The following is a 12,446-nucleotide window of genomic DNA, read 5'->3' as shown; positions in this document are numbered from 1 at the left end:
ACATCTTCTGGATGTATGCCCAGGAGAGGTATTGCGGGATCCTCCGGTAGTACTATGTCCAATTTTTTGAGGAACCATCAGAATGATTTCCAGAGTGGTTGTACAAGCTTGCAATCCCACCAACAATGGAAGAGTGTTCCTCTTTCTCCACATCCTCGCCAGCATCTGCTGTCACCTGAATTTTTGATCTTAGCCATTCTGACTGGTGTGAGGTGAGATGAGCTTTTAAACAGGAAGAAAGAGAAAAGGAGGAAGTCTTCAGTTGTAGGGGTTAGTGGATATATTCAGGATATATTGAATGTGAGGCTCATTCAAGAGCTGTCTGGACTCTGGTGAGGTGCTGTCCCCTGCTGAACTGCTTGTATTATATCCACCCTTCTACCACCACCACCTCTGAATGAACCACTGTTTCAGGGTAACTCCAGCAGAGAACACACATGGACACACTTAAGCTGAATAGAAAGCCTGCCTGTGATTGTATGGGGAACTTGCCTAAATCATACTAGTTCTTTCTCTTTTATGCACAAAAACCATACCTTGTTTGGCACACTTCAGTTAGCAAGAATAGTTGATGAGAAATGAAACTACAGAAGCCAAAAAGCAAGGTTAGTATATCTAAAAACTTTCCTGAGTCCTTGAACTATGAAATAGGTCTTAAAAAAATTAGCACTTTGTTTTGTTTGGCAGGTGTTGGGACCTATGTGCTGGGTTCTAAGACCAGAATGGTGCCGCCAACCTGGTGTCAGTTGTGCTAAGGTCTGGGGGCCTGTTATATAATGATGGCTAACCTGATCCAGCTTAACCTATCTGATTCTAGAATGCAGAGGAGAGTTCCCACAGCCTCTGCACAGGAAGAAAAAACCTGAATGAAAGGCTACATTGAATAATAGTAACAGAATAGTATCACATTTTTCTGGATAGTTTTGTGAATTTGATACAAGATAGAATCACCTGGGAAGAGAAAACCTAACTTTGCAGGGGGATGGGGAGTCTTTATTAAATTCTATATAAGTCTTACTACACTTTCTTTTTTTTTTCATAAAGATGCGTGTTTTTTAATTGACAACTCAATCTCTTCATACAATATTGCACAAATTAAGGCTGTATCAACAATTCTATTTATGATACAAACTCATCAACATTCATATAAAACTACGAGTTGGTACATCTTGGTGGTAGGTATTTTAGTAAATAGCACAAATATTAAACTCAGCTGCATGAGACTCAGCCTTCCACAAAAGAATTCCCAGGTTACTTAAGATGTCCAACCCAAGTCAATCAAGACCACTTAAAGAAAAACTTGGGATCCAGGTGTGGTAGCCCATGCCTCAGAACGTTGAAGCAGGAGGATTGTGCGTTCAAGGCTGCCTGTAGTATACAGCAAAACCATGGCTCAAAAAACTGGTGATAAAAATATTTTTAAAAATTTAGCAATTTCGTTTAGGAACCAGAAAGCATATGCATACTGGCAACTGTCAGAATGGCATGTTCCGCTCCACAGGGCCGGTGCTAAGAGGAATCCCAGGCTGCAGATCTCTGTAACTACTGTTTCAAAGTTCTAAACAAACAAGATGGCAATTCACACGAAAGGGTTTACACAAGAGTCTATTCAAAAGAAAACTAGCAAAGTCTCTATAAATTAAGAAACTCTGGTGAGAGCGCTGGCCAGGCAAGAAGCCAACGCCACTCTCCTCACCGAAATGTCTCAGACAGCACTGCTGTGACCTCGAGGAAGGGAGAGCTGGGCAGGAACTGAGTAAGCAAGCTGGCTGCTTAGCACAAGCGTTTCTAACTGAAAGGTCTACAGCAAACCATCATGAAGCTCACCGAGATGTGCTAAACCAGGCCCGGTGGTGCCCAAGTTCAGATACTGGAACTCAGTACTGTTGAAGGGCTGGCAAACGAGGCATGTGATCATCACATTGTTGGTAAAAATGGAATGGGTCATGCTAAAGGTGAGGGAAATGAGGTCCCACTACACCGTTACCCACAGTTGTCCTGCCTGAGATCGGGGGTTGGCAAAGATTGAGAAAAGGACAGGAGACACACTCAAGCCATGCTGTGATGTAGGTACACGCCTGTTATCCCATTCCTAAATTCCCAGCAAAGCAATGGCCATGAAGCTGGTTCTAGCACAAAGCAGGCTACAGCACAAGGGCAGGCTATGAGTTTCCTGTACAGAACAGAATGACTCACGGAAATCTATGGCTTCTCAGTTGTGTCTTAGAGAGTACAGACACCATGTTTTCTCAGTTTGTGTCTTAGAGAGAGTACAGACATTGTTTTTGGAACTCTTCCCACATTGGCTTGGTTTTCAAATGCGTCACTTTATTTTCACCCACGAGGCAGCCACAGGTCTGAGCACGTGATATCACATGATTTCTTCAGTAAGTGGCAAGGCAGAGCCAGCTCTCATGGAGCTCGCAGTCCTGAGGTCTCACACATGGAAGCTCTCACCGCAGCCACAGGTTCCCTTGATGTTGGGGTTGTTGAACACAAACTCACTGGACAGTTTGTCTTCCACATAGTCCATCTCCGTCCCTAACAGGGTCAGCTGTGCTTTCTTCTCGATGAACACTCGGACTCCATCTTGAATAACTTCTTCATCAGAATCTCCTTTTGTCTTTGTGTACTCCAGGCTGTAAGAGAGGCCATTACAGCCCCTGGTTCGCAAGCCAACTTTCAGACCCACATGCTCAGGTTTGTCTTTAAGAAGTTGTTTTATCTTGTTCACTGCAGAGGGGGTCAGTGTGAGCGCCGCCCACGTGGGCTGCAGTTTTCTCTTGCTCACAGCCCGCATGGTGGCGCGGACCAACGTCGCGGCACCCGCAGCCTCCGGCTGGAGTGTGGGGACTCAGCTTCTCTCCATGGACACGGCGGGCCTGTACTACACTTTCATAATGACTGATATGGAAAGGATCCAGCCTAAGGAGGAGGTGGTGCCAACCTGGGTAGATGGTCCTGGATTACATAAGAAAGCAAGCTGAAAACAAAACAAAACAAAAAACCTTACCAATACAGATGCAGATACACACATACAACAATCAGACTGAGCCCAGGGACCCCTGTGGAAGAGCTAGCGGAAGGACTGAAGGAGCTGAAAAGAATTGCAACCCAATAAGAACATGATCAACTAACTGGACCACTCAGAGCTCCCAGGAACTAAACCACCAACCAAAAAGTATAAATAGAGGAATCCATGGCTGCAGATACATATATATAGTAGAGGATGACCTTATCTGATATCAATGGGAGGGGATGCTTCTGTGCAGGCTCGATGCCCCAGTGTAAGGGGATGCTAGAATGGTGAGGAGGGAGTGCATAAGTGGATGGAGGAGCACCTTCATAGAGGCAAAGGGGAGGTAGGAGAAGGAGGATAGGATAGGGAGGTTGTGGAGGGGAAACTGGGAAGGGGGATGTCATTTGAAATCTAAATGAATAGAATTAGTAATAAATACAGGAAGGAAGGAAGGAGGGAGGGAGGGAGGGAAGGAAGGAAGGAAGGAAGGAAGGAAGGAAGGAAGGAAGGAAGGAAGGAAGGAAGGAAGGAAGGAAGGCAAGAAGGAAGGAAGGAAGCAGAGCAAGCCACAAGGAGTAAGCCTGTAAACAACATTCTTCCAAGATTCTGCATTGGTTCCTGCTTCCATATAGGAACCTTGAATTCCTTCCCTCTCTTTCCTCGGTGGTAGATTATAACCTTACAGTTATAAGAGGAAGTAGAGCTTTTTTTCTCGCCAAAGAGTCATGAGTGTTTTATCCCAACAGAAAACACACTAGGACATCCATCAACCAATTTCTACCTTTCAACTAAGGGAAGACCAGCTCTCATTTTGGAAGAGCTATGCTATGCTACTGAAATTCCACTAGTAACCTCTTTCCCAAAGGTAACCGAGGGTCCTTTATTGGGGTAGCTGCATACTGACTCAAAGGCAATCATCGATGGAGGGAAGCTACTAGATATTGGCTATGAGCTGATACCAATTCTGGGAAACCCTAATAAAGACCTTAGCCCTCCAGTTAAAGTCGGGGCTTATGGAGATCAGGTGATCAGTGAAGTTTCAGCTCCAGTCTGACCCACAGTAGGTCTAGTGAGCACAGTGGGTTCCAAATTGATCCTGTAGTTATCTCCCAAGTCCCAGAATGCACAAATAGGACAGAAATTCTTATAATTTTTTCTGGGGTCTAATTTTCTGTTGACAAATACCTCCTTTTTTCTTCCCATCTAGTCTCCCTGGCTTTGTTACTTCAAAGTGATTCAAGCTTGATACTCAGAATCTTTGTATGGGTTGTTCCCATACAAAGCACGGGTTCCCCTCATCTAACAAACCTTCCTTCCTTATATTGCTTTTTTGTCGCATCAAGAAGAAAGATAAGTTACCTCATTTGGAATTTGTGGTGGTTTGTATATGTTTGGCCCAGGGAGTGGCACTATTAAGAGGTGTAGCCTTGTTGGAATAGGTGTGTCACTGTGGGTGTATTCTTTAAGACCCTCAACCTAGTTGCCTGGAAGTCAGTATTCTGCTAACAGCCTTCAGATGAAGATGTAGATCTCTCACCTCCACCCACACCATGCATGCCTGGATGGGGCCATCCATGTTCCAGCCTTGATGATAATGGGCCAAACCTCTGAACCTGTAAGCCAGCCCCAATTAAATTTTGTCCTTTATAAGACTTGCCTTGGTGGGCCAGGCAGTGGTGACATATGCCTGTAATCCCAGCACTTGGGAGGCAGAGGCAGGCAGATTTCTGAGTTTGAGGCCAGCCTGGTCTACAGAGTGAGTTCCAGGACAGCCAGGACTGCACAGAGAAACCCTATCTTGAAAAACAAAACAAAACAAAACAAAACAAGACTTGCCTTGGTGATGGTGTCTGGTCACAACAGTAAAATTCTAACTAAAACATAGTTTGCCTAAATGTCAACTTTTTTTTTCTTTTGTTTTTATTCTTTGGGAATTTCATAGATGTGCTCAATGCATATTAATTGTCCCTGCCCCCACCTCTTCCCTCCAACTCTCTCTGTCTTTATCCCCAATGTTGCTCTCTCCCTTCTTAAGTTCTTTTCTGATTGTTAAGCTATAAATTAAAACACTGTGAATTATAGGATTCTCTACCCTTCATTTCCATTTCATCTTTCTCCACAGAATGTAGAGTCATCCAACATTCTGCCTGTTTTCATTATGCATCTTGGTTCTTGTCTGCTTTTGTCTCTACAAAACCTGTCACTGACACTGTATAATATTTCAATTAATTAACTAGCTAAAAGAGAAAATATATGTACTCTAAGGAATCCCAAAGACTGGGTCCTGGGTTCTGGAAGCTATTTTGGTTCTTAGTTCCAGACTCTTCATGACATCTACCTACCATTGAGCTATGTGTGGTGATTTGAATGAACCCCCTCCCACATTGTCTCAGAGAGAGTGTCATTATTGGAGGTGTGGCCCTATTGGAGTTATTGTACCACTGAGTAGGTGTGCTTTGAAATTTTAGCTCAAGCCGGGCCAAGGGTGCTCTTCCTGCTGCCTGGAGATCCAGATGTAGAACTCTCAGCAGCTCTCCAATACCATGTACCAGCATGATTCTTAACATACTGATAATGCACTGAACCTCTGAACTGTAAGCCAACCCCAAATGAATGTTTTCTGTGATCATGGTATCTCTTCACAGCATTTGGCAGAATTTGGTACCAGGGACTGGAGTATTGCTGTCATAGACCTGATCATACTTTTGTTTGGAGAAATATCGATTTTGAAACTTCAGATAAGAAAAACAAGATGCTTTGAGTGAGACTTAAAGGGCCATACCAATAGAATCATGGAAGACATCAGTGGTGAGGGGGCTAAACTCAAGAGGTTTCAGAGGAGAAGAACATTAATATGTGGCCTAGATGTCATCCTTGTGATATTTTAGTGAAGAATATGGCTGCTTTCTGCCTTTGTCTAAAATATTTGCCTGAGACAAAATTGAAGGGTGGTGGATTAACAGCTTAAGCAGTGTACATTTCAAAACAACCTAACACTATTTTGTGTGGCTATTAGTGGCCAGTCTTATGCAGATCTATAATAAAAAAGAGCAAGCTGAATTAAGAATAATACAAAATTAACAACTGGAGGAAAAAAAGAGCACCAGGAAGTGTAAACAGATTACAGAAAAGCTTGATGCTAAGGGGAATAAAGAGAGCAGTGACATCAGTGCAAGACCTCACCCAGCTAAGCTTCCAACTTGTTAAAAAAAAAAAAAAAAAAAAAACAAAGACAGAAAGACAGACGGACAGAAAGAAAGAAAGAAAGAAAGAAAGAAAGAAAGAAAGAAAGAAAGAAAGAAAGAAAGAAAGAAAGAAAGAAAGAAAGAAAGAAGAGTGAAAAGAAACTAAAGGAAAGGCTAGGGCCTGGTGTACTGGTGCACACCTTTAAAAACAAAACAACTTTTTATTGGTTCTTGTGAATTCTATATTATGTACTCCCATCTTCCCCTCCCCTGGTACCCATCCTCTACCCTTGCAACCTCCACCAAAACAGAGAAGGAAAAAAAATCTCATTGTGGAAGTTGTAGTGTGTCACAGTGTGTCCCACAATGTACCCTTTTGTCCACATTTCTTTGCTTGCAAATGTCCATTGCAATTACTTCCTGGTCTGAGAAGAGGACTCTGGCTTCTGCTACTCTGTCAATAATGGAACCTCACTTGGACTCCTCTCAGATATTCTATTGTTGTCCTGTGCCATGGATATCCTATAGTTTTGGATCCCTTCCATACACTTCAGCAGCTCATCAATGGGAGAGATATTGGGTCAATTCAAAGGCCTGGGTCTGGGCCTGAGAAGTATCTGAAATGATCTCTCCTGCTCTCATGCCTCTGGAACCAGCTTACCAGCAACTCCACAACTAGGGCCAAATCTACCCAGCTGCACAGGCAAGGTGCAGAACCCACTCTCCCAAGTGTTGCAGCTGGTGACACTCTCCCATCCTCATGACCTAGAAGCCACCTTCCCTATATGCCATAAATGATAGATAGTGAGGGACAAGGGAAGACAGGAGAGTATCACTCTCTTGTCCAGTGGTACGCATGTTTAACCCTAATTCTTATAATGCCTAGAGGCTGGCCGACCTCTGAGTTCAAGGCCAGTCTGATCTACAGAGCAAGTTTCAAAAGACCCAAGCTTAGGCAGTAAAGGTAACCATAGAAAACAAAAAGCTGGTGAAGATGCAGTTGAATAAGGAGGCCATGTTTCAGTTGCAGCAAGCAAAAGAATAGGGTACCTTCAGCCATGGGATTCTAGCCTTTTTTTAATTAGGTATTTTCTTCATTTACATTTAAAGTGCTATCCCAAAAGTCCCCCATACCCTCCCCCCACCACTCCCCTACCCACCCCCTCCCACTTCTTGGCCCTGGCGCTCCCCTGTACTGAGGCATATAAAGTTTGCAAGACCAAGGGGCCTCTCTTCCCAATGATGGCCAACTAGGCCATCTTCTGATACATATGCAGCTAGAGACACAAGCTCTGGGGGTATTGGTTAGTTCATATTGTTGTTCCACCTATAGGGTTGCAGATCCCTTTAGCTCATTGGGTACTTTCTCTAGCTCCTCCATTGGGGGCCCTGTGTTCCATCCAATAGCTGACTGTGAGCATCCACTTCTGTGTTTGCCTGGCACCAGCGTAGCCTCACAAGAGACAGCTATATCAGGGTCCTTTCAGCAAAATCTTGCTGGAGCATGCAATGGGGTATTCTAGTTTTATAGTCAAAGATAGACAAATGTTGTTATAGAATTCCCCTCTGTGGCTGAAGAAAGCTACTGACACCAAGCATATATCAGGGGTGTCCCTGAATGGAGACTTAAAGAAGCCATTTTGTGATAGTGTGAAAGTAAAGCCTGAATTTCCACAGAAATCACAAAATCTGTGGGTCTAAGAATTGCCCCACAAACCACAAAACCACCAATCTCAGTCAGACAGAGATGGTTTATTGAACACATGCCCTAGGACTGATCAATCAAAGACATTTAGATCAGAATTCAGGGGCTAAGGCCATGACCCCAAATATTTTTCTATGTCAGCGTATAAAGGCTAAATTGCAAATAAATAAATAAATAAATAATTTTTAAAAATGCAATGACCTCATATGCAAGTGCTGGAAGTAACTCAAGCCATTTAAACATAACATGCTGACCTTTAATTTGATGGGTTCTTTGTGAAGCTTATAGTTGTGGAATTTCTTTTTTTGTTTTGTTTTATTTTTTGTTTTTTTAATTTTTAATATTTTTTATTACGTATTTTCCTCAGTTACATTTCCAATGCTATCCCAAAAGTCCCCCATACCCCCCCCCCACTTCCCTACCCACCCATTCCCATTCTTTTGGCCCTGGCATTGCTTAAGATTAACAAACCTCATAACAGAATATAAAAGGGTATGTTGGCAGCATGACCCTGGTATGTTTTGTACTATCATATGGGCAGTATGATGTGGGGGGAGGAGGGTGCCTTAGTTGGCCCATGCTGAGGCATCTCCCATGAGGTACCAGCCATACAACTGGCCTGGTATAAAATGAAGTAAATTTATTTGGGGGCATGAAAAGGTGGGGCTAAGAAGGGAAGAGAGGCATAGAAAGAGAAGAGACAGAGAAGAACAGAGAGAGAGAGAGAGAGAGAGAGAGAGAGAGAGAGGACAATAAGAGAGAGGGGGAGGTCAGAGAGAGCAAGAGAGGTCCAACAGTTTATTTATACCAAGCTAGGCTTGTACCTGGCTATTGCTAAGTAACTGTTGGGGAGAGCCTAAAAAAATGCTAACATTCCTCCATTTGGGTTTAATTTACAAATGAAAAACTAGAAAGAGGTGATGGGGAAGCAGGAAGGGTTATGGTGATCTTTAGCTGCTTCCTGCTGAATTTAAGGCAATGTGTCTCTGAGAAACCTAAGAAAACAGATGGGGGTGTTGGTCAAGTCTTAGGAGAGTTTGTTGTTTCATTACTGTCCAGGGTCTGTGGGACCATCTGTGGGTAGGAAGGTGCAAGACCAGAAGAAGCATCTATGAGAGTAGACTGGAGCATCTGTGGGTTGCTTCTCTGGAGCTGTCCTCAATGTAGATTTTGAGTAAACTCCTGGACTTGGCAAGATACTGAAACATACACACACACACACACACATGAGACAGAAAATAAAGTTAAGTAGATTTGGGGAAAAAAAACTTTTTCTTTTGTGTACAAATAAAACCCTTAGGTCTTGGTGGCTGGGGTGAGAAGAGTCCCAACCAGGGAACAGGGAAAGATTCACATCCTCTAGAATGGGCAGCAGGGAGGAACTTAAACTATTGATTAGCAGGTGTAGTTATCTGAATGGAGTCTATTTGGTCCATGAGAGGTAGATCTGAGTGGGTTCCCTGGAGCTTATAAGTTTACTAAAGAGATAAATATGTTAATATCATAAACAGTCTTTAAGGTGAGCTTAGGGAAGACAAAACCCTTTTGTGGAGTAAAAAGGAAAAGAGGGGCTTTTTCCCTCTGTCTAGAAGACTGAATGTACATGAATTTAGCAAAATGAGTAATATGTTTACATTTTATTTTAAATACAATTAAAGGAAACTCAAAATTTTGACCTTGAGAATTTATGTGATGGTTTATTATATAAATTTAGTCTGAGAAACAACTTAAGTCTATAGTTTAAAGACAACCAACAGAAACTTAAATTCTGAACTCTGATTATAGGAGTGTATCTTATAGTGGAATGTTTTATTAGTGTTTGTAAGAACTCCATTGATTAATGTTAGAAATTTTGAACCTTTGAAGTTTCAATACAGCGGTGGCATAGCAAGGTGAAATGAAGCACTTATTCACTCAAACTGAGGTTTTTGGTTTTTTTTTTTTTAGATAAGGAAGTAGCAGAAGGTTACAGTGATTTCATCTGAACTTGTGTATCCTTTACTGTGAAGCCTGTGAGCGAAACAAACCTGTCTGCTGTTCTGATAAGAGATCTGGTAGTCTTGGGCTGGAGAGATGGCTCAGAGGTTCAGAGCACTGACTGCTCTTCCGAAGGTCCTGAGTTCAAATCCCAGCAACCACATGGTGGCTCACAACCATCTGTAATGAGATCTGACACACTCTTCTGGTGTGTCTGAAGACAGCTACAGTGTACTTATGTATAATAATAAATAAATATTTAGAGAGAGAGAGAGAGAGAGATCTACTAGTCTTAACTAGTTAACAAATTGACTAATGAGTTAATATGATGGATCAATTACCTTGGGGTAAGAAGCTAGTTGTCTGCATTATAGCTGTCAAGATGCAGTTAATGTAATCAGTAATCTAGGAAGAATAAATTATAATCTAGATGTCAAATATTAATTGAAATGACAGAGATAAGTCTATAGTCCACTACCTAAACACTTTTCCTGTGTCCCTGTTGTTTCCACGAAAACTCAGGCAAAGGCAGTCTCGCCATCAGGCCCAGAGGATGAGAAGCTTTTTTTTTCCTGATGATGAGAAACATGGGAGAAATGATTCATCTTGTTTTAGGCAATATGAGACATGTAATTCTCTGGGTGTCCTCTGTCCACAGTTTAGGCCAACCTCTGGCAATAGGCAGGGCAATGGAACAGTCTTCCTCAGTGGCCATTGTACCACAATCCAGGTAGAGTTCTTTGTCACTGTACCCATATCTTCCTGGAGACCTTGGGGGATCACTGTTAGGATTTGGGAATATCTGTCTGTCATAGTAAGCTTAAATATTTAACCTTGTATTTAGCAGATCTGACAAGATTGAGAGCTAGTATCTATTAAGCATATCTAAGATAGACAATTTACGTCTGGTTTTATTTGCTCTAGATTGTATTTAGCAAAGTAACTTAATAACAGTGGTAAAAAAACAAGGCTGAACATACCTTTAAGGCTGCTATCTTTAAACTTTTTAATGTAAATGTCTAAAGTAATTTTAAAATTACTATTTTCTGAGGCAGTATAGAAACCATAGGAAAATTGGGAAAGGATCTTTACCTATCCTAAATCAGATAGGGGACTAATATCCAATATATATAAAGAACTCAAGAAGGTGGACTCCAGAAAATCAAATAATCCCATTTACAAATGGGGCTCAGAACTGAACAAAGAATTCTCACCTGAGAAATACCGAATGGCAGAGAAGCGCCTGAAAAAATGTTCAACATCCTTAATCATCAGGGAAATACAACTCAAAACAACCCTGAGATTCCACCTCACACCAGTCAGAATGGCTAAGATCAAAAAATTCAGGTGACAGCAGATGCTGGCGAGGATGTGGAGATGCCCTCCAGGTCCATCCATTTGCCTAAGAATTTCATAAATTCATTCTTTTTAATAGCTGAGTAGTACTCCATTGTGTAAATGTACCACATTTTCTGTATCCATTCCTATGTTGAGGGACATCTGGGTTCTTTCCAGCTTCTGGCTATTATAAATAAGGCTGCTATGAACATAGTGGAGCATGTGTCCTTCTTACCAGTTGGGACATCTTCTGGATATATGCCCAGGAGAGGTATTGCAGGATCCTCCAGTAGTACTATGTCCAATTTTCTGAGGAACCGCCAGACTGATTTCCAGAGTGGTTGTAAAAGCTTGCAATCCCACCAACAATGAAGGAGTGTTCCTGTTTCTCCACATCCTCGCCAGCATCTGCTGTCATGAGTTTTTGATCTTAGCCATTCTGACTGGTGTGAGGTGGAATCTCAGGGTTGTTTTGAGTTGCATTTCCCTGATGATTAAGGATGCTGAACCTTTTTTCAGGTGCTTCTCAGCCATTCGGTATTCCTCAGGTGAGAATTCTTTGTTTAGCTCTGAGCCCCATTTTTTTTGTTTGTTTTTTGTTTTTTGTTTTTGTTTTTTTCTGTTTGTTTGTTTGTTTTGTTTGGTTTTTTTTATTAGGTATTTTCCTAGTTTACATTTCCAATGCTATCCCAAAAGTCCCCCATACCCACTCCCCCAATCCCCTACCCACCCACTCCGCCTTTTGACCCTGGCATTCCCCTGTACTGGGGCATATAAAGTTTGCAAGTCCAAAGGGCCTCTCTTTCCAGTGACAGCTGACTAGGCCATCTTTTGATACATATGCAGATAGAGACGAGAGCTCCGGGGTACTGGTTAGTTCATATTGTTGTTCCACCTATAGGGTTGCAGTTCCCTTTAGCCCCTTGGGTACTTTCTCTGGCTCCTCCATTGGGGGCTGTGTGACCCATCCAATAGCTGACTGTGAGCATCCTCTTATGTGTTTGCTAGGCCCCCGGCATAGTCTCACAAGAGACAGTTATATCTGGGTCCTTACAGCAAAATCTTGCTAGTGTATGCAATGGTGTCAGCGTTTGGAAGCTGATTATGGGATGGATCCCTGGATATGGCAGTCTTTAGATGGTCCATCCTTTCGTCACAGCTCCAAACTTTATCTCTGTAACTCTTTCCATGGGTGTTTTGTTCCCAATTCTAAGAAGGGGCA

At 42.3% G+C, this 12,446-nt stretch overlaps 1 pseudogene; it reads right to left on the bottom strand.

The window, feature by feature from the left end:
* Positions 1-2,307: 2,307 nt before the first annotated feature.
* On the bottom strand, positions 2,308-10,601 carry LOC110310062 (iron-sulfur cluster assembly 1 homolog, mitochondrial pseudogene; annotated as a pseudogene).
* Between the last annotated feature and the right edge of the window lie 1,845 nt (positions 10,602-12,446).

The sequence above is a fragment of the Mus caroli genome, unplaced genomic scaffold, assembly GCF_978045245.1.
Source record: "Mus caroli unplaced genomic scaffold, Mus_caroli_1 scaffold_16, whole genome shotgun sequence".
NCBI lineage: Eukaryota > Metazoa > Chordata > Mammalia > Rodentia > Muridae > Mus > Mus caroli.
The sequence above is the reverse complement of the archived record's forward strand: the minus strand, read 5'-3'. Positions and strand labels throughout refer to the sequence as shown.